General features: G+C 43.4%; 1 protein-coding gene across 5 annotated transcripts in view; it reads right to left on the bottom strand.

The window, feature by feature from the left end:
• LOC124556796 (formin-binding protein 1-like) overlaps nt 1-22,598 on the bottom strand; it is a 358,048-nt gene that overhangs the window by 316,059 nt on the left and 19,391 nt on the right. The window lies entirely within an intron of this gene.

The following is a 22,598-nucleotide window of genomic DNA, read 5'->3' as shown; positions in this document are numbered from 1 at the left end:
ATTTCTCCAAAATAATTAGTAAGAGGATCAACGATGAGTGCATTACAACTAATCTCCAGATGAGAAATCGAATTGAGTAAGAAGTGGTTACTCTACTGATCGCGGAGGTAACGATTCATACGTTCCTTTGTTGTTACCAGCGGTGAGAACAACGTTAATCCAATACGTGAGAAAGACCTACGAAGACTTGTTTTGGAAGTACGTCATAAACATTTAAATACATTCCAAATGGAAAACCACAATCTGAAAGTTGCTCATGTGTACTAACAGTTCTCATTTCATTGCTCCAATTAATCGCTAGGTTATTAACAAGAATAAAAAAGATAGCTGTTTCATAAATCTTCCATCAACTACGCAGAGATCCCACGACCATAGTCTTTTTACATTTTCGTGGTAATCCCTGCGCAAGGGATGGTCCCATGTACTTTTAGCTAATGAAACCAAGACATGTATTTTAGAAGACGGCAATATAAGACAATGAATGATTACCACACTTAGAATTTAATCACTTAAATTAATCTGAGTGTCGATACGACAGTAAAAAGACTCGGGTCTAGTAGTCTGATATTCTTTTCATTTAGCTCTAGATTTAAAAAGTTCTCATTTGAATGCATATCATGACGCAAATCACGCTTCCACAACCGTTACATAATCCTGCAGTTTTCCTTTTGGTTTGTGTTCCTTACGGCTACCGCCAGAGCCCAGGCTAGAAAGTGATCATCATAGAGGACTTTACGTACGGAATCTTAATCTTTTCGCCTAGTTTTCTGATTTTTCGAGAGAACAGTGATAGGTACAAATGGCTAAATATCACGTCTTTACTTACAAATTTCCAATAACAACGAGCTTATTAGCGCCTTCCAATTTTTGCGCGTCCGTATAGTGGAATGAATTATATACGAGGGTGTATGAATAAATAGCAAATGTCGAAAACTCAAGAGTAACTAAAATGAAATTGCGTGTGAACAGCGTGGTCATTTCAGACAAAATAATTCATCGGATTTTATGACAATTCCTCTATAATTTAGGCACGATAAAGATCAGTCACACCAGGACGGTTCAACCACGATTCGACAACGGATTTTAACGTGACAATGCATTACCGAACGGTCAAGTACCGCTAGCATTTTTTCACTGGACAGAAAATATATTTCTGATTTCTAACGTTTGACTGATGACATAAGTTCTCGTTTCCATACAAGATGACGTTTCAGTTTCTACGCACGACGCGAAATAACCAAGCACATCTGTTGTGATGAAGCAAATATAATCACGAAAGGAGATATGGCATCATAAGCACAATGGTGCGGGGCTCCAACGTTCTAAGACAGCATAATTAAGGAGTCAATCCACATAAGGATATTGGTAAAACCGTAGAAAATGCGACGAAAGTTTCAGCTTACTAACTCCTGGAATCCGGAAATCAATCTACTAAGAACCTGCCAGCCAGTTCATTCATCAGAGCCGGAGACCCCGAGGGGAATAACGGAATAGGCAAAGCACGGCTAGTGCTTTGAGTGTAACTCTGCTATAAACATAGGAGCGAAACCAACAATACATCACAATTCGGTCACCAAACGCCCGAAGAAGACGGTTGCCGTTGAATTAGTGTGCACGAAATTGGACTCGTCAACTGCGATGGAAATTCTAAAATCATTACGTAATCACTATCTCGAGAAACAATGATGGAAGTTGAATTAAATAAAAATTATTAAATGGAGATACTATACCACACAATACCAGAATGCAACAACTGTCAGAGTCGGAAGACAATTACGAAAGTTTGTTATGGCTGCTGACGTTTTGTCAAAACTATTTACCTTAGATACAATCATTTCAACAGCTACATGAGAATTATTGTTTAGGAAAATTGGAGAACCTGAATCTGGTTGGCTAGATCACGATTTAATCTCGTTTGTCGACAAACGATACACCGTTGAAAATACTGCCACGTGATGTACGCCGTCCTTCTTAGCGTAGCGGTTATAGCCACTGGCTGGCAACGTCAGAGTTAGAGTCCCATCTCATGGAATTATTTATCATTTAAGATTTGCAATTTCCGGAAGGTTCTGGGATTTCATTTATGAATATTGAAATTTACTAAAATGTATGTATTAATCAGCAGCACGAACTACTGAGACAAGCAGTTCATCTCCACGTGAGCTTAATAAACGTACTTGCAACGTGCAATGATTGTTCTTGGTGGTCTTTTTATTAGCATTTGATTCCCTATTCTATTTCGCAATATACAGGAAAACTACTGAATTTATCTATTGATATCAAAAGTGAATTGCTGAGATAACTGTAGTCTGAGTAATATTTGCTACTTGATACGGAGAGGGTCGTCTGTCTGCAGTCTCAATTTCCTTATAGGGCATCCTCTATAGTCAACAGCGATAACTCGTCATACATCTTCTGGGAAAGTTAAAGGCCAGGTAACACCAACAGCTTCCAACACCTTTCCGCTGGCTATTTCCGCCAGAGTCTTGAAATTTTGTATGAACTGTAGATAGCCTCGAGTATTTAAGAAATCTGGACGATTGTGACATAAGAGTTGGAAGTAAACATTTTACATGAACAACCGCTAGTCTTCCCACACAGCGAAACAGTCGACTGATCCCCGTTTAGCTGCAGTCCTACAGTACCAAGAATTTACAATATGCACAGTCTGCCGTGCACTCCAATGTGAGGCCGACAGCACCAGAACTGATTTAAAAACTTTGTAGTAAACACAGATGAATGATACTGCTGGGTCAACAAGTTTCCGATAACGCTCTCCTGCAGAAAAGACAAATCTTGCAACAAGCAATGTGGCTACTACACGCAGTATAGGCCTATACGCTCCAGAAGCAAAAATAGCATTCCGTCGAAGTATACGGGTGAATTTTCCCGGCACCCTTTCCCATACAAGTGAAACTGTCCACTTATACGATGTACATGCTGGTCTTCTGTAGAGTGTAGGCGTGTCTTAGCATAATAGGAGAAAAAAAAATGGTTCAAATGGCTCTGAGCACTATGGGACTCAACTGCTGTGGTCATAAGTCCCCTAGAACTTAGAACTACTTAAACCTAACTAACCTAAAGACATCACACACATCCATGCCCGAGGCAGGATTCGAACCTGCGACCGTAGCGGTCGCGCGGTTCCAGACTGTAGCGCCCAGAACCGCTCGGCCACTCCGGCCGGCCATAATAGGAGACAAACGAGTAAAAGGCACAATGAAGGGAAAAGGAAAACTGTAGTTTAATGTCCTGTTGACGAGGTCATTAGGGAGTGAGCACAGTTCTGCAGTGACACGAGTGAACGCAGAAATCGGCAGTGTTGTTTCTAGAGGAACCAATCCCGGATTTGTCTCAGTCTATTTACGGAAACTCCGTGAAACATACTTCAGGCTGGCCAGGCGGGGAGTTGAATCCCGCTCCTCCCGAATGCAAGTCCAGCACCTTCACCATTGCGCCAACGCGCCAGTCAGAATACAGACATACATTTTAAGTCTTGTTTCATTTGTTTCTCTTCCAGATGGTCCTTCATGTTCCTCCAAACATAGATCAAAGTATTCATGAAAGTTGATTACGTCATGCTCACGAGTGTGTCCACACACAAGGGCAGTCAGAAATACGACGATACTTGTTTCACGGAACTGTATTACTTACAACAAAACTTCTTGGTTGGCTGGTCGGTCGGAGGTGGGAGGGGAGCAAGCAGACAACGAGGTCATCGGTCCCATTGTGTTAGGGAAGGATGGGGAAGATAGTCGGCCGTGCCCTTTTAAAGGAACCATCCCGGCATTTGCCTAAATCGATTTAGGGAAATCATGGGAAACGTAAATCAGAATGGACGGACGCGAGTTTGAACCGTCGTCCGAATGCGAATCCAGTCAAAACTTATTACTAGTTTTTATTTGCATCTAATAAAATGTACGGCAAGCAAATTTCTGTGTTTGTATGCAGTGTGAAAATCTCACTGCAGCGACTACAATATGCAGTACGTTGATTCTGTATGTACTTCATCTTCCCACAGATACTGAAAAACAACCAGAGAAAATGTATCGAGATTCGCGCGACAGTAACACAAAAGAGATGCATATGTGAGCAGTGTTATCTGTGTATTTTTATGAGCATAACATGGAGTCATAGGGGCAACAACATCCATGACATAATTTACTATTTAAAATTATCCATAAAATACTTGAAAATGGCCTAATTTAATTCTAATTCATAGTCAACATCCTGCAGTTTCTTCGCCTACAGCGTTCGTATTTAGAAAGGGAGTGTTGATAAAGGTAACTGCAAGCTTTTAATTTAAATGGTTTGCCAACGTTGCGATAGTTACACAACTCGAGCTACAAAATTATTTTAAAATGTTCCACGAAGAAAGGGGTATTCCTTTACTCGGGAATTATCATAAAAGACCATTGTGAGTAAATGTGAATTTTATTGCTAAAACGTTTTTCTGGTCCTGTATCACCATCAGTTATTTCAAAATAGTTGTTGACATAGCACCACAAGGACTGAGGGACTTGACCAATAACTATTAAAAAAATTCGGCAAGTGTTGCCGTATTTCTGATCAGCGAAAGTGAGGTAGAGAGCACCCACGTACTTTATTTACATAGCTTTTTAGTCAAATTCAGGCACCGAACTTTCTTCACAGCTCCTTACTACATAGAACTAAATGATAAACTTTCGTATCAGGTGCCTGTTCAGGTGGCATGTAGTAGAAAGATGCCCTCTACACATCTACACCATCGAAACCGTTAATTTCTGAAGAACGAAATTTCGTGGTCTAAAATAGCACTCTATTAACTTTAGTCCTTCATCCGCTCAAATGAGGCAGATTTAACAAATTTCAGCCATATATGAACATGGGCACTTCCGTACGAAAACCCTGCACGCCGCCGCCACTTCCCTATGCCGAAATGTGACAAATCTCACATATTGCAAATTTAGATTTATTAAATTATTGACAACTATAAATAATGTCAAGATGAAGTCTAAACATCATGTTCTCCTCTCGTAAGTGACTTTACATTCTTTCTCTCAACGTTCTGGCTTTTTTTTTTTTTTCTTTCTTTTGCATACCGCATATCTTAATACGTACCGCTTTGACTTCAATTCAAAATTTGCGATATTTTTAAGGAAACGGAAACGTTGTAGCATCAGTTTCAGATATAATTACATCTAACACGCTCGAGCAAATGCAAGTTAAGGGTATTCACAATACTGCTAACTCAGCACCATTCGCACAACTCGTGAAGTGGTAAGAACAACTATTGCTATTTTTTGACGTCAACACGCCCTTTTATTGCAAAAATGACATCAATATTGATTTTACAGTCTACTGGCTTATTTTTGCAAGCATCTCCTATGCAAAATATTCAGATTTCGAGCATTATAACGGATGCGGCGGAATCTTTGTTGAATACGCTGTTGATGGGCCAATTCAGTGCAAGCCGCAGATAGATCAAGAAATATCCAGTTTTGGGCGTAATAATCTCAACGATCGAAAAATTTTGTGCGTGTGCTACAGCTGTTAATATGTCTTAGAATAACAGATCTTTATGCTGACTATAACTTGGCGACTAAAGTATAAAAACACGCAAAGTCATTTCATTGAAATGTGACTTTTTGGTGAGATCTCAGAATGCGACATTCACACATCCTCGTAACTTTTTTAATTACTCTGGTAGTGAAATAACGCCTCAAGAAGAGAGTGACTGTTCCTTCCCTGAATATTTGTTCCCGAACACGGATGTTGTGTGTCTGATGACTGGCACGTCGACAGCATCTTTGACACAGGCGCAACCACCGGTGAAGATTGGACCCGAGCCAGGGCATATGAATGTTTCGTAAACTTCATTCTGCAAGCCAAGGCCGGGACCAGACGAAGCTTAAATAAATGACAATAGAGCTGGAAGGAGGTCGGTCACCATTGTGACAGACGTCGGCTATAGTATCCTTGAAGAGGAACGACTGAACATTACTATACAGTCAGACAGCCTGAAATACCGAGATGAAGCTAAGTACAACAACAGAAACGAGTGAAACCGCAAATTAAAAAGGAATCCCGAAACTTCAATGAAAAAACAATGATAACTACGAAAAAGAAATGCGATTTTCGACTATGTTACCACACAGAAGTGGTTAAATTAAAGTTTTCCAGTTTTTGTAATCATATTTTTCTTTTTACCCATGTAGACACATGCAAGACACGGAAAAGGTGGTACAACATTCTTCTACAGAGATATAGAGAAACCTTCTAAACAAGAGACAGGCGAACGACTAACTTGTTATTACGTGGCTTGGTGGTTGCGTGTAAAATATAATCTAAACCACGTTTCATTCCCATACTGATTCAAAAGAAAATTCTGGTATTTACACTTATGGAAATGATTACGTATGTGAGAAACTATTAATTCCCCATGGGTACGATTATACATCAACTACAATACATCTAAAAATGGCTGGGTGAGCCGTTTCATAGTACGATAGAAGAGAACGGCAAACCAATATCAGCAGAACCATACAGTGGTGCTTAGAATTTTCGTTTGCTGGCTACTTTGCCATTTTGTATCTTATGCAAATTATTCCCCCGTCTTTTCATTGCTGAACCTTGCGCATGAACCAAAATCTTAGAAACAATACCTTATTTTCACCCTCTTAATTTTATACGTCAATGGTTATTTTAGGTGGAATCAGAGACTAGACTAATCATTCGTTAGCATGAGTATACAATCATGTTGGTCGGAGTACGGAACTAGGCTCCTGAAAGCGAAATGGCAATCCCAATTTACCAAGATCGAAACTTACTATTCTGTGACTGCTTAGCACGTTAGAAATAAATATGTTACGCCAAGAATTTACGAACGCAAAAAATCTCAAAGCAAATGACGTCTGCGAGAAAGAGGAATAAGTATATTTAATCATAAATTTTAAAACAAAACAAAAACGTCATCTGTGTTGTAGCACTTTTCCTATGCAGCAAACAAGGTAACGTCAGTTCAAAACCGAACACCTTTAACTACTGAAAATCAAACACAGACATGGCCTATTGTAGCCGATGTGTCAACAATAGCCGCCAAAAATAAACCGAAAGTCGAAGTTCAGGATTTACCGAAGTGTCGACAAGGTCAGTGGATATGGAGCGCAAACTCTGGACAATAGTAAGGAAAGAAATCGACCGTCGCCGTCTGCCATCCCGGTATTCCAGTTAAGTATTTTACGGAAAGCAAAAAATAAAAAAAATAAAATAAAAAATAAAAAAATCTGGATGGTCACACGGAATTTGAAGCTCGCTCCTCCTGATTACGTCTCCATTGCCTTAGCCGTCACCCCCTTGCTCGATTACTGGTAAATGAAATTGCAGATTCTGTTAAACGGCTTATCTCTTTCCAGAAAGTGTCTTTCCCTACAGAGCAGCGAAGCAGTATCTTACTATCAGCGTGGAGTTAGCCATAATACAAGGCGTCACATAAAACTGCTCTAGGTTTTGTTCGTTCTCTAATATATTGTATAAAAAAACTTCTGTTCATTGCTTAATGTTAATGAAGTTCAATACCCGCCTCGCTACTACGACCTCCCCCGAGGATCGAAATCACAAAAACAATAGTTTCGAAGAAGTCCACTGCTATCGAGGAATGTATTTTACCACATCCCAGTCCCTCAACGAAGCTACAAAACCCTTACTTTTTTTGTCCATTTCTCGCTACATTATCACTAAATCACCATATCGGTGGTCTTCATCCAGTCCGTTGTTTCTCACATGCGAGCATCTCTCTCTCTCTCTCTCTCTCTCTCTCTCTCTCTCTCTCTCTCTCCCATGCAGCTACGACAGCGGGTTACGAACCACTACTCTGCACTTTTATTCGAGAGACATCGCAGGCGGTTCCACGCGACTAAATATTCCAATTTCAGTCTTAGACGCCAGAAATATCATATCAGTTACCAGGAAACAAACTCTGAGTTCTTTGGCGTGACAAGGTTCAACTACATGTCAGTCGTCCTAATTTGAGTTTCTCTGATAACTAGAAGCGAATGCGGGAACTGGTTCGCTCAACAACACAATCTCATTTTTCCCCATAAATTTGAATAAACAATGTCGTCCGAACTTTTACCGTCAATTTTCTTCTGCCGAACCCACAATGTCGTCCGAACTTTTACCTCCAATTTCCTTCTGCAGTACCCTCCACTGGTGTACGTCATCACCATCTACAGACTGCTGAGATGGTTTCATAAATTGACAATCACAGTAGTTACGCATCTGCATTACCTTCAACAGATGTACACAGGTTGGTTTAGCTGGCGACTACTTAGGCCGTACAGGGTACAACATCGAAAGCAACACTAGCTCCGACAGACACATGGGTGGGAAGAAAAGTATTACTGCCCTGATGGAACCATCCCGTCATTCGGATCAGAACAGCTGACGTGTATTCGAACCTCGCTACGCCTGAGAACTTTGAGTAATTGAGCAGTGACGTCGTTACGGAGAGTGAAACGTATCTGGTAGCCTGAACACATGTTAACTTTGGGCACAACATGACGCACGCCGATACACAGCAGTAAGAGAGACACGATGGCATACCCACACAAATAGATATACTTCCATTCTTTGAAACATGCAGTTCCAGTTGCACTGATTACATACACTTACATTTAATTAATTTCACGACTCTAGTTCATCAATAGGAAACGAAAGCAAGTCCCCTGTTTACAATAACACTGCAGCACTTAATATTATAGTATGTCTTATCGGTATTTCACTTTAGACGAGACTATTAGCCCCGGATTAGCTTGGATGAAAGTGCAAAACAGAGTAACATATACGCGCAGACAAGCAGCACCTTCACAGGATTTAGCCGCTGGGCAGCTATGGATTTTCTACGTTGACTCAAACGTAATCTGCAGGCGACCTACATGTTCGAAACGAAATTAAGATGTCTAAATTAGCAACGAAGTAGTACTCAAAAAGATACTGTGCTGGTCGAATTGTGTGGCTAATGTTTCAGTTCTAACCAGATATGTCACCAATATTTGGCATTTCGTGGGTTTTAATACAAGGCACGCGGCGATGCCGCATCAGGCTGCCCCAGCAACAGCTTCTGGTAAGCCGGTCGAGTTCTCGGCAAAGCGGCTTTCACGCGATCGATCGAGCCTCGTGTCTCCTTGATGCGGACGCTGTCCTCTGGAAGAATGCTGCCAAGGCAATTTTTTCCCCCCGCTCCTCGTAGAGTGTGGCGTGTACGAGCTTCGCCGTGTAGCAGATTTCTCTGACCTCATCAATCGCAGCACGCCGATATACATCTCAGCTTCTCGGGTTCCTACAAGAAGGTAACTCCACGGTTCAAATGGCTCTGAGCACTATGGGATTTAACATCTGTAATCATCAGTCCCCTAGTACTTAGAACTACTTAAACCTAAGGACATCACACACATCCATGTCCGAGGCAGGATTCGAAGCTGCGACCGTAGCGGTCGCGCGGTTCCAGACTGTAGCGCCTAGCATCGCTCGGCCACCCCAGCCGTCTCCACGATTCCGTTTATACAGTTTAATCTAGAATACAAATATTTAATGCCCTTATAAATTATTTTTCCGGTGATAATGTACATTTGTACAATAATTAATTTGAATTTTGTTGATTTTATTAGAATTACTTACTCTGTATTAGTGACGTCTCCTTAGTGCAGCACGCTGAAAGCCAACTGATTGCATTCAACATCTAATCACAGCAGTGAAAATCAATGTTTCCTATACAGGGTGTTACAAAAAGGTACGGCCAAACTTTTAGGAAACATTCCTTCCACACAAAGAAAGAAAATATGTTATGTGGACATGTGTCCGGAAAGGCTTACTTTCCATGTTAGAGCTCATCTTATTACTTCTCTGCAAATCACATTAATCATGGAATGGAAACACAAAGCAACAGAACGTACCAGCGTGACTTCAAACACTTTGTTACAGGAAATGTTCAAAATGTCCTCCGTTAGCGAGGATACATGCATCCACCCTCCGTCGCATGGAATCCCTGATGCGCTGATGCAGCCCTGGAGAATGGCGTATTGTATCACAGCCGTCCACAATACGAGCACGAAGAGTATCTACATTTGGTACCGGGGTTGCGTAAGCAAGAGCTTTCAAATGCCCCCATAAATGAAATTCAAGAGGGTTGAGGACAGGAGAGCGTGGAGGCCATGGAATTGGTCCGCCTCTACCAATCCCTCGGTCACCGAATCTGTTGTTGAGAAGCGTACGAACACTTCGACTGAAATGTACAGGAGCTCCATCGTGCATGAACCACATGTTGTGTCGTACTTGTAAAGGCACATGTTCTAGCAGCACAGGTAGAGTATCCCGTATGAAATCATGATAACGTGCTCCATTGAGCGTAAGTGGAAGAAACTAAAATTAGCTCCAACATGGAAATTAAGCGTTTCCGGACACATTTCCACATAACATATTTTCTTTATTTGTGTGTGAGGAATGTTTCCTGAAAGTTTGGCCGTACCTTTTTGTAACACCCTGTATTAACACACTGACCGTAGTGGTCAGCCGACTGCGATTTAATGACTTTGTTTGTAACGTATAGAAATATCTATGATATTTTAGAGGCAAGAGGTGAGGTTATTACGCCAGGCAACATCTGAATGTCGAATAGAGTCTGGATGCAAGCCAAGCTGGACAAGGATAGCAGAACGAATCGGCACTGCTATTGTATAAGGAATCATCCCGGCATTTTCCGTAACTTTGGCATAGAGAAAGATTAATTAAATTCGAGTAAAAAGTTAAAATCAATGCTTTTAACTCTTAAGGCATGCACCTTACAGCCCATGTTTTCTAGACTTTTTCTGCTTAGAATGATCGTTCCTGTCACATCCCTGAATATTTAATATTCCTCCTGAGACATCGTATCATCATCATCATCATCATCATCATCATCATCATCATCATCATCATCATCATCATGTGCGAACAGTCTCCTGGTGCTTCCGAAGTTATCCATAGGTCATTTACATACAGAGCGGTCAGAAACAGTGCGAAAAGCTTGAAAGGGTGTTGCAGGGTAGGTTGCGCTTCGAAATAATTGCTAAGAAAGAAATTCGATACGTTGCGTCGTTTCCGAGTTAATTAGCATTGAAGTTAGCTTAACATCCCGCTGCACGCGCATATCCAGGCGGCCCGCCAGAGACTTTGTCGTCAAATGTGTTCCTCGTTTCGTTTCCTAAAACCAAACAAGAGAGAATTTAAAAATTGGACACGGAACGGTAATAACGATAGAACCCGAGACAAAGGTTCAGTAGTCTCGTGCGCCATCACCCACGCTATCCGAACAACTGATACTAATTGTAGCTGGCGGGACGCATGAATTTTCGCACGCAACGGCCTGACTGGCTAACTTCAATGCTGATTCACTCGGAAACAGCGCAGCGTATATAATTTTTTCTGATTTATTCCTACCCTGCAACACTCTTACAAGCTTTTCAAATTGTTTCTGACTACTTTGTATACTGTAAACAGTAAAGGTCTCCTTTAGAGCATACCTGAAGCTACTTTTGCGTCTGAGGGTTTCTCTCCATTATGGCACAAAAATATTTGAGGCCAGTCAGAAAGCTTGTCTGCCATTCCACACACTAGTACTTCGTTCACTAGGCGACAGGGCGGAAACTTATCTAATGCCTTCGGGAAGTCAAAGAACACAGCATCAACCTGAGCGCCGGTATCCACTGCCTTCTGGGTTTCGTGGACAAGACACATCTAACTGCATTAGGGGTGACTTTTGTTTTCCTGGTATAGGCGGTGGTCTAAGGCATATTTATCTGCCTAACGTTTCGTGTTCCAGTACTAAGCTTGTTTGAGATTCTGAGTCGTTATAGCTTCTGATGTCTCCTCTCCAGCACTGGAAGACGAAACGTTAGGAAGAGAAATATGCCTTGGACCACGGCTTAATGGCCACAAAACAAATATCACCAATAACGTAAATGTCAGCAATGAAAGCCTACACTGTATGACTAGCTGGGTTCCACACTATGGTTGTTTGCAGAGTCCATGTGGAGACCTACAGAGGAGATTTTCGATCTTCAGAGCATAAAAGTTGTCCCTCAATGATGTAGGTATAGCTGCGGCCATGTGTTCGACCTTTCGTTCTCCCAGTGACCTACGACTGCTGCTAGAGAGGAACACGTTCTTCCGCATCCGCCTGCGTTAAGGAAGTTACAGTATTTTTCGCCCGTAGAAACGAAGCAATACCCAGAACTGGAGCTCGGTGCTCTGCACTGGGCAGCTGCGGAACACGGAAGAGGCGTGCGCGTAACGAACAAAGCGGGTAGCCGCGCCTCCAAGGCCGGCTGCTGCGCGCGTGCCACAAAGCAACCAGCCTGCATTCTCAGCCGCCGTCGCCAGTCTGCGCAGTTTCGCCCCCTCGCAAGGAGGCCACGCTCTGTTACGCTCCGCACGGACCAACCTCGACACCACGATCCAAGTCCTCTCTTCCCAAGTGTCTCGGTATACTGGGTAACCAATCTTAATGTTGGGACCGGCGTGACCAAACGGTCCGATAGACTGAAAGCAATCGAACAATTTCGCCTCATTTCCAGGTTTTATTTTCATTAAGTCGGAGAGGTGAAAAAAATTGAAGAGCATACACGCAGGTAGCAGGCGAAGTAAAGAATATTTATCCCCAATCCTCCCTCCCTCTCTCTCTCTCTCTCTCTCTCTGTCCCCATGTCCTTCATTCGGTACCTATTACACTATTCCGCATCAGATGAATGAATGAGGGTTAAAAGTTTAATATGCCGTCGACATCGAGGTCACTAAACTCCAAATACTAGCTCGGCTGGGAAAGGATGAAAGAGTAAAGTTGCAGTGACCCTGTAGAGGGAGCCATACCAGCATTCTCATGAAGCAATTTATGAACCCCAAAGAAAACTTCAATCAGAAGGTTCGGATAAGGACTGCAATCTCAGCCGTCATGAAGATGTATCCACTAACATAACTAATCACGACGCTTGGGAACATCAGTCGACCAGAGTGGCCAGCCAGTGAATAAAATACGAGCTTGGAGAATAATGGACCAGCTTTGTGACTGAACAGAAGAATTCGTAGCAAACAGAACTCAGCAAGTCATTCTCGACGACAAGGAAACGTCGGCCGTGAAAAACAGCTTGGCCCTAATGTCAAAGGCAGTGTTGTAACAGAAGATCCAATTTTACTTAAGAACACTATGTGGCCCAACAAGTTTCCAGGTTGCATTAATAATAATAATAATAATAATAATAAAAGGAACGTTTAGATGGTGTTTTTAATGCTACAGGTGTTCTATGTAGTCTCTCCCCACCCCACTCCAAATTGAATACAAAGCACAAAACATCCATACAACTATGTGAAACTGTGAGAAAAGTCATCCTTTGGAATGTTGTTCAACTCGCGCGCCATACTGGCTTTAATGTCGGTTATGTCGTCAAAGAGTTGACTTCTCATATGAATTTCTGCACTTCGACGTTTTGTGGTAGGTTCGTACTAATAACACCAAGTCTCGAACACCCGTGATGATTTTTTTTCCAGAAAGGAGTTCTCCACGTTTCGCATTTCAATCACGTCGTCCTCGTTTTTGTTCGGGAGTCAACGTGGGCGGGACAAATTTCGCACACGCTTTTCTCTTCCTCAACACATTCTCTAGAAGTCTTGAGCACTTGATTTAGAGATGTTGCTGCATTCTGATTTGTGACGACAACGTTGACACACTACGGCCGCACGTCCACTACTTAACACTGCCTGCTTACAACTGACTAGTCGAATGCACATCTGCTATAAGTTTTAGTTCAAGCTGCCACCTTAGTTACTGTGCTGACGTCGCTTATACGCCTGAAATAAAATCAGTCTCGAAACTTTTTGGACGAATAGTGTACACACATGAACTAGACACAGCTGCTGTGTCCGAAAGGGCGGCTAGGGAGGGGAAGCAAAAGGGGGGGGGGGCGTGCGAAGGGGGAGAGCGCGCTCCAGTCGTCACTCCAAATGACTAAGTACGGCGTGACTTGTGACTGGGAGGTCGTCATCTTGACCTGGTCATCAGCATGAGGAGACGAGCGTAAGATGGTCAGCATCCGCGATAACAACATATCCGATTGCGGCCATTTACATCTACATACACACTCCGCAATCCACCATACCATGCGTGGCGGAGGGTACCTCGTACCACAACTAGCATCTTCTCTCCCTGTTCCACTCCCAAACAGTACGAGGGAAAAATGACTACCTATATGCCTCTATACGAGCCCTAATCTCTCTTACCTTTGTGGTCTTTCCGCGAAATATAAGTTGCCGGCAGTAAAATTGTACTGCAGTCAGCCTCAAATGCTGGTTCTCTAAATTTCCTCACAAGGGAACCTCCCCATCGCACCCCCCTCAGATTTAGTTATAAGTTGGCACAGTGGATAGGCCTTGAAGAACTGAACACAGATCACTCGAGAAAACAGGAAGAAGTTGTGTGGAACTATGAAAAAAATTAGTAAAATATACAAACGTAGTAGTCCACGCGCAAGATAGGCAACATCAAGGAGAACGTGAGCTTAGGATCGCCGTGGTCCCGTGGTTAGCGTGAGTAGCTTCGGAACGAGAGGACTTTGGTTCAGGTCTTCCCTAGACTGAAAATTTTACTTTCGCAAAGTTATGATCTGTCTGTTCGTTCATTCATTGACGTCTCTGTTCACTGTAATAAGTTTAGTGTCTGTGTTTTGCGACCGCACCGCAAAACCGTGCGATTAGTAGACGAAAGGACGTGCCTCTCCAATGGGAACCGAAAACATTTGATCGCAAGGTCATAGGTCAACCGATTCCTCCACAGGAAAACACATCTGATATATTCTATACGACACTGGTGACGGCATGTGTGTCACATGACAGGAATATGTTGTCGACCCACCTAACTTGTACACTTAGCGAATGGGTAAAAAGATTCTTCTACCTTGCCCGATTTAGGTTTTTTTGTGGATGTGATAATCACTCCCAAAAAAGTGATGAAATCACAAGAGTTTGTCTCATAAACTGAAAATAAAAAATTAAACTTTCCACTCGAGGGAAGATTTGAACCAAGGACCTCTCGTTCCGCAGCTACTCACGCTAACCACGGGACCACGGCGCTCCTGAACTTACATTCTCCTTGATATTGCCCATCTTGCGCATGGATTACTTAGTTTGTATATTTTACTAATTTTTTTCATAGTTCCACACAACTTCTTCCTGTTTTCTCGATTGATCTGTGTTCAGTTTTTCAAGGCCTATCCACTGTGCCAACTTATAACTAAATCTGTGGGGGGTGCGATGGGGAGGTTCACTTGTCAGTAGCGATTCACAAAAAGAACGCCTCCTTTCCTCTACAGCCTCCCACCAGAGTTCCTGAAGCATTTCCGTAACACTCGCGTGATCATCAAACCTACCAGTAACAAATCTAGCAGCCCGCCTCTGAACTGCTATGTCCTCCCTCAATCCGACCTGACAGGGATCCCAAACGCTCGAGCAGTACTCACCACATCTTCCCAAAATTCTACCAATGAACCGAAGACGACTGTCCGCCTTCCCCACAACTGCCATTAAATGCTTGTCCCCACTTCATATCGCTCTGCAATGTTACGCCCAAATATTTAATCGACGTGACTGTGCCAAGCGCTACACTACTAATGGAGTATTCAAACATTACAGGATTCTTTTTTCCTATTCATCTGCATTAATTTACATTTTTAGAGTTAGCTGCCATACTTTACACCAATCACCGTTCCTGTCCAAGTCATCTTGTATCCTCCTACAGTCACTCAACGACGACACCTTCCCGTACACCACAGCATCATCAGCAAACAGCCGCACATTGCTATCCACCCTATCCAAAAGATCATTTATGTAGATAGGAAACAACAGGGGACCTACCACACTTCCCTGGGGCACTCCAGATGATACCCTCACCTCCGATGAAGACTCACCATCGAGGACAACGTACTGGGTTCTATTACTTAAGAAGTCTTCGAGCCACTCACATATTTGGGAACCAATCCCATATGCTCGTACCTTAGTTAGGAGTCTGCAGTGGGGCACCGAGTCAAACGCTTTCAGGAAGTCAAGGAATATGGCATCCGTCTGATACCTTCATCCATGGTTCGCAAGATATCATGTGAGAAAAGCGCGAGTTGCGTTTCGCAGGAGCGAAGCTTTCTAAAGCCACATAGTGGTTGCCCGACTTAAGGTACATCAGTCTCCGAGATTGGCAAAACACAGTATTTTTCACGTGGTATTGTCACGGGCGAACCGTACTACTTCGATTTGGTACTAAAAACTTGCGCAGCTAGTAAACTGCCGAGGGCAACAGTATGTTGTTGACCGTCGACTATAGCAAACTGCCACAGTGCAGCGGAACAATCGCCAGGTAAGTGCTGGACGGCGACACAAGCAGTGAGCAGCCATACCTTTCAGAGCCGCCACCACCACACTACGGTTGTAAGAAAAACACCACCTTCAACCTCTGTTCACCACACATCATTTCACAACGATTAGCACGGGCGCTAGAGGCAAAGACAGTCTGATAAGTCGCGGTAATAGCTGGTACACACCAGTGGCAGTACACTAGTACTTCGAAAACAATATGAGGCAATGGTAATCAATCGCCACCTGTCACCGACCTGGCAGGTAGTGGAGGTACCATCATTTGAAGCATGTTTACAACTGATGAAATGGAACACATCATGAATCTGCCGTCGTCTCTTGATGAAGGAATCTATTTTTCGACCATGTGGGCCTGTTCGTCTGCCTACAACACGCAGTCGACTTATATATCACGTAGGACAAAGATCCGTGTTTGCGTCAGGGTGGTTTCAGAAATATCAGGAGGGCATATCAGATCTAGTTTCGCTTCCCAGGTCACCTTACCCGAGTTTTGTTAAGCACCACTTACTGGTGGTGCCATCTATCGAGTAAACGCGTCTTGGACCCAGATCTGGTGAATCTCGGCCAGCGATTGGGTGCTCATAGACCAGCATAGCTTCCAAACACTTTCGTCGTCTCGGGGAGTCCGTGTCACGATTGTGTGCCTACATCAAGACAGCGGAAGTGGGTGCCGTACACAACTAGGTAGGTGTGCCTAAGTCATACTCTTATAAAAGTATACGACGGCGCATTAACACATTTTGTCCATGTCCCAGAACTGTCTTGAACGAATATATTCTTAAAGAGTGAACAGGCTGCATAGGAACTTCTGGACAGTCTGTACGTTAACAGACACATTTTATTCGAGAGCGTAACCTGAGACTAGTTTAATTAGAGCATATCCCCATTGTCCAAAAACATACAACATGCAGAACAGTGATGTCAAAATATCCGCCCCACATCTGGTGCTTTTGTTAGAGCGCGGGACTCTAAAAGACTACTAACTACCGTGTGGTTACTTTCAGCATATTCCGTACAGTCAAGAAACCACCATTATTGGAACAAATATTTCAGCACATTTCTTCTTGCTTTTATGATGGGTACCTTACATTGTCACACAAAATAATGACTCATCACGAGCATGCTTACACACCCACTCTCACAGTTTGTGTATATTAGGGAGGTTCCTGCAAAATTAACAATTTCATGGAAGAATGTAGGAAAAACAGGAAGGAATGTGCTCATTAAAATTAAATATAGGATCGTGTTACTGGCTAGGATATCCCACGGGGTGGGTTCAGCCGCCTGGTCGGAAAGGGTGTGTTTCATTGGCGCGCACTGGCACCTTTTCTTGCTGATATGTGAGAGTTGCGTCGTGTGTGTATTGGTAAAGTGTAGATGTGTATAATAGGTGCGTGTACAGCATAATGCTATGTTCTTGTTGCAGGATGATGAGGATGGATGATGATGATGATGATGATGATGATGATGATGATGATGGAGGAGAAGGTGAAACTCCGTGCCAGCACATAGCCTGCTGCTCTCGAATAGCACCAAAGTCACCGCCGAGCTTAACGTTCCGATCACACGGACGGATCACCATCACATGCCCTCACTTCATGAGACACTTCGCAGATGTCTGGAATGTAATCCAGCGAATTTATGCATAGACTGGTGATCAAGAACTTGACGCCATCATCTCTCTCCTTCCCTTGACAGCCAAATAGCGGCAGTGAAAAAAATTAACCCACCCCAGGATTCGCACCGGCCTACCTTCGAGTCGAACTATGGAGGGGGGAATGTGCTCACTATGCCTGTTTCGTATTGCTAAGTCTTGCTATGTACAGACGCGACATGATCGCTGCCTGACGTTTAATCAGCAATGATGTCACTGTATTTTATCCGCATTTGATGAATGAAATATCAGTAGTCTTTCAGGACGTCTGGGCACACTGATGTGTGTCCAGTGAGAGCATTGCACCGTTTCTCCCTGTTCAATCAGAACTTTCCTGCAGTGATGGCGCTGGTTACCTAGGTTTTAACATCGTAAGCAGCCTGACGTCGTTTCATTAGCTGCCTTTCTGCTCCGCCTAGCTCGAAAATGAGACGCAATTGGCTACGGATATGCTTAATGAAGCAGCCTGGGCATTCGCCTGTGGTGGTTTATGAAAGCCACGGACGGTCTCCTTTAGGCTGGCCGGTATAGCTGAGTCACACAGCCTCGTACTTATTAGTCATTGAACGCTGGCGTGTCCGGAAGAATCCGATAGGAAAACGTGCTCCCGACAACGCTCTAAGAGAATCTGGAATGTGATCACCCAGTGTCTGAAGGAGATGTTCGATGTTCTTCTGTATAACAGTCATTTCAATGGCTTTCGTTGCATCTGAGGAGACTACAACCCATAAATAGTGGTTATTTCTTAATTTTCACTATTAGCCAACTCACTCACTTGCCGATAATCAAAGTCTGTAGCACTGCACAAGAAGCTATGATTTTCACTACGGCACATTAGTAATCTACAGGGCGATTCATTTAACATCAGAACTTCTTTAATGAGTAACAACATTTCAACCAATAATGGGACACACCTGCAATTTTGGGAGATGATAATACACAATTGGGAGGTCACAAACATACGTACATACATACAAAGCCCTCCCAGCAAATGTTGGAAGTGCCCTCTACCAGCATCGCTGCACAACTGTACTCATTTCATTTCATTTCTCAATATTCCGCGACGTTCTGTGAAGTGTAACCACGCCAGTCGCTTATTTCGTGTGCAATGGCCTCACTGAGTTCTGCAGTCGTCTGTGGCCTGTTCATGTAAACTCAGCTTTAAAGATAATCCCAGAAAAAAAAAAATCCAGTGGGGGAGAGGTTAGGTCAGGTGATCGGGAGTCACTATTTTTTTGAGATCATTCGGTTATCAGAGAAACTGGTTACAAATTACACACTGACACCACGCACCACACTCCAATCTTTTCATCATGCAGAGCTGTTTAGCGGATGTTATTGGGGTTTACACCAGCCCAGTATATGCTGTTTTGTTTGTTGATGTAACCTGACAGATGGAACCATGCCTCAACTGTAAAGCAAGTTATGGACAGGATGTCTGAACTCTGAATAAGAAACACCAGAACCATCGACAGTAACGCATTCTTTTCTCGTCATCTGTTTCTTGCAATGTTTGTATCATGAGCACTCTGTATGGTCGCAAAGGAGATTTCTTCGCAGCGCTATGACATGGGCCGTACGGGATGCCTGTATCCTGGCTCAATCGACGCAACGATTTACTTTGAGAGTTCTCCAAGCATCTTAGAACATTATCAACAACCTCTGCACTCTATGACGGTCTATATTTACCACTGCCACTGTTTAGTACATCAACTGTTGCCAGCTCCCTTACAACAATCGATAAAATTGCTGTGTTTGTTGGAACATCGCGCACATTGAATTCTCTCCGGAATGCCCGATGTGTTGTAATAAATGAATCTGTCTTCCAATACGTTTTCACAATAAATACCCGCTCTCGAAGTGTGTACTGCCTGTTTCTGCCAGCTGAAGACTGAGAACGAATCTGTAATTTGCTCGTTATTGTCCCGCGGCCCAAACTACACACTCGCACACTTCACAAACCGCGAGCGACGAGCCTACGAAGGAACTAACACGGACCGCGCAAGCTTCTAAGAGCTTTCGGAGGGAAAATATGACCCATTGAAGTAGCTCAGGTTCATATGGATCGTCCTGTGTTATTTCTGTAGCATGCAGCTTCCAAAACAATTTTAAGTGAATTTACAACACTACATGACATTGCGGCGAGTCACTAATCGTTTGTGCTGCTATTGACCTCTACACGCAGTTGCAAAATTCACTTTTTTTAGCGGCAGAAGGTTGTAAACAGTCAGTTCATTACTCACGAGAACCTTGAGGATGCTTCTGTAGCTTCAACTACTGATCATCAAATCGTCCGCTGGACCTTTCAAAGAAATCAAACTGATCCACCACTGGAACGCAATACAGCAGCGAATCTGCGTGTCATGGCTTCGACAAGTCCTACGTATGTGGCACCAGATGTCTACGCACAGGTCACACAAATCCAGTAAATTACGATCGGGTGCTTTGTGGACGCGGAGCTGGCGCGAGATGTGTCCCAGATGTGTTCCTTTGGTTTTAAATCGTGCAAATTTCGTGGCCACGACAACAACGTGAGCCTATAATCAGCTCCTCAAACTACTCTAGTACGATTCCGGCATTTTGACAGTGAAAGTTATCCTGTTGGAAGATGCCATCGCCGTTGGGGAAAATACCAACTATAAACCGAGTGAGGTGGCGTAGTTGTTAGACAATGGACTCGCATTCGGGAGGACGGCGGTTCAATCCGCGTCCGGACATCCTGATTTAGGTTTTCCGTGATTTCCCTAAATCGCTCCAGGCAAATGCCGGGACGGTTCCTTTCAGAGGGCACGGCCGACTTCCTTCCCCGTCCTTCCCTAATCCGATGAGACCGATGACCTCGCTGTCTGGTCTCCTTCCCCAGACAATCCAACCCAACCAACTATAAAGGGAGGCAGGTGTTCTGAATCAATTTTCACGTAGTCTACAGCAGCCACGGTGCTTTCAATTGCTCCGTGTCCCAAGCAGCCCTTTTAAATATCCCCCATAGCCTAATATACGCCCACCTGCGTTCGTGGCGCGGTGCATGTTTCGAGTAACCTTTCACCTGGATGACGGCGTAACTGGACAGGGCTACCGACATGGTGAAACAAGGAACTTCATTCACTCTACCAGCCGACACGTTTCCACTGATCTACGTTCATACTCTATGATCTCCTGCCTACTGCAATCTTAACTGGCGTTGTCGTTGAGCCAATATTCCGACACTAGGAATCCGTCTGCTACAGAGCCCCATGTTCAACAATGTGTGCTGAACAGTGTGCTTCGAGACCCCTGTGCCTGCACCAGGATTGTACTCTGTAGTCAGATATGTCAGAAATCGCCGCCTATCCTGTTTTATGGAGCGGGCACGCCTCCGATCTCCTCGTTCTGTGATGCGTGGACGTCCAACATCTTGTCGCCTACTTGTGGTTCATTAATTTCAACCACATAGATACTTACGACTTTAGCACGAGAACAACCGACCAACTTTGTCCTTTCCAAGGTGCTCGTTCCCAGGCTCCACGCCGTAATATTCTCTCCTTTATCAGAGTCGCTTATGTCAGTGGATTTCCTCACCCGCGCTAAAATAATTCCCTATTCGTCTCTGCTTCGCTTATGTACTTCCCCTGCCGCGCCACATGCCCGCAACGTCACCAAGCGGCATTCATTCTCATCGTGGACGGTAGTCATGACGTTTTGGTTTACGAGTATTTCTGCTTGATTGTGAAATAATTTAACTAGAAATTAATCAGTCATTCTACTCCAAAGACTTCGCCATTTACCCACAACAATCAAAAGCTGAGGGAAATTCAAACAGAAAGAGATATCACGAAAGGAAGTTCCACATCACTGAACAATACTCGGAATGTAGTTTTCAGATCCAAAACGTGGGAATATGAAGATAAATGGAACATGACTTACTACCTTCGTTTTGCTGATGAGATTTTAGCGTCTGACTCTATAGTAGATGAACTTCAATAATAAATTGAGCAAGTTTCGAAGCAGGACAGCCAACCATTGCAATACGACCAAAATAATAGTGTGTAATAAGCACAATGAAAATTACAGAAATTAAGAACGATGTCTTACAACCAGTTGAGAAGTTTCTGTATTTACAGCAGCTAAAGACGACAGCTGACCGGCCATGAAAATAAACAAACAGAAGAGTAAAAATCTCAGAGAGTGCTTTTGTAACCTAAGCAGACATTTCAAAACTCCGATGTGCTTGAAAAGGAAAATGTAGTGTCAGTAAATAGTTTTACCAGTTCTGACTTGTGGAGTAGGACGTGGGATTTCTACGCGAACACCATTTAAAATTTAATGGCTGCTCAGTGAGTAATGGTGGGATACAGGTTGGGAATTGATAGGAGAGAAAGGGAAAAAAGTGGATCGGAGAACGAGACAGAGTACAGGACGTACTTACGACTACAATGAAAATAACAGGAAGTTGGATGAGCGTACTGATGGTAGATGGACCTTGGAAGTTTACTGGATTCCAAGAGAGAAAAAAACACCGAGGTGACAATCACATGGAAGC

This window comes from Schistocerca americana, chromosome X (genome assembly GCF_021461395.2).
Source record: "Schistocerca americana isolate TAMUIC-IGC-003095 chromosome X, iqSchAmer2.1, whole genome shotgun sequence".
NCBI classification, from domain to species: domain Eukaryota; kingdom Metazoa; phylum Arthropoda; class Insecta; order Orthoptera; family Acrididae; genus Schistocerca; species Schistocerca americana.
Note: the sequence above shows the minus strand (reverse complement) of the source record. Positions and strands in the feature narration are given on the sequence as shown.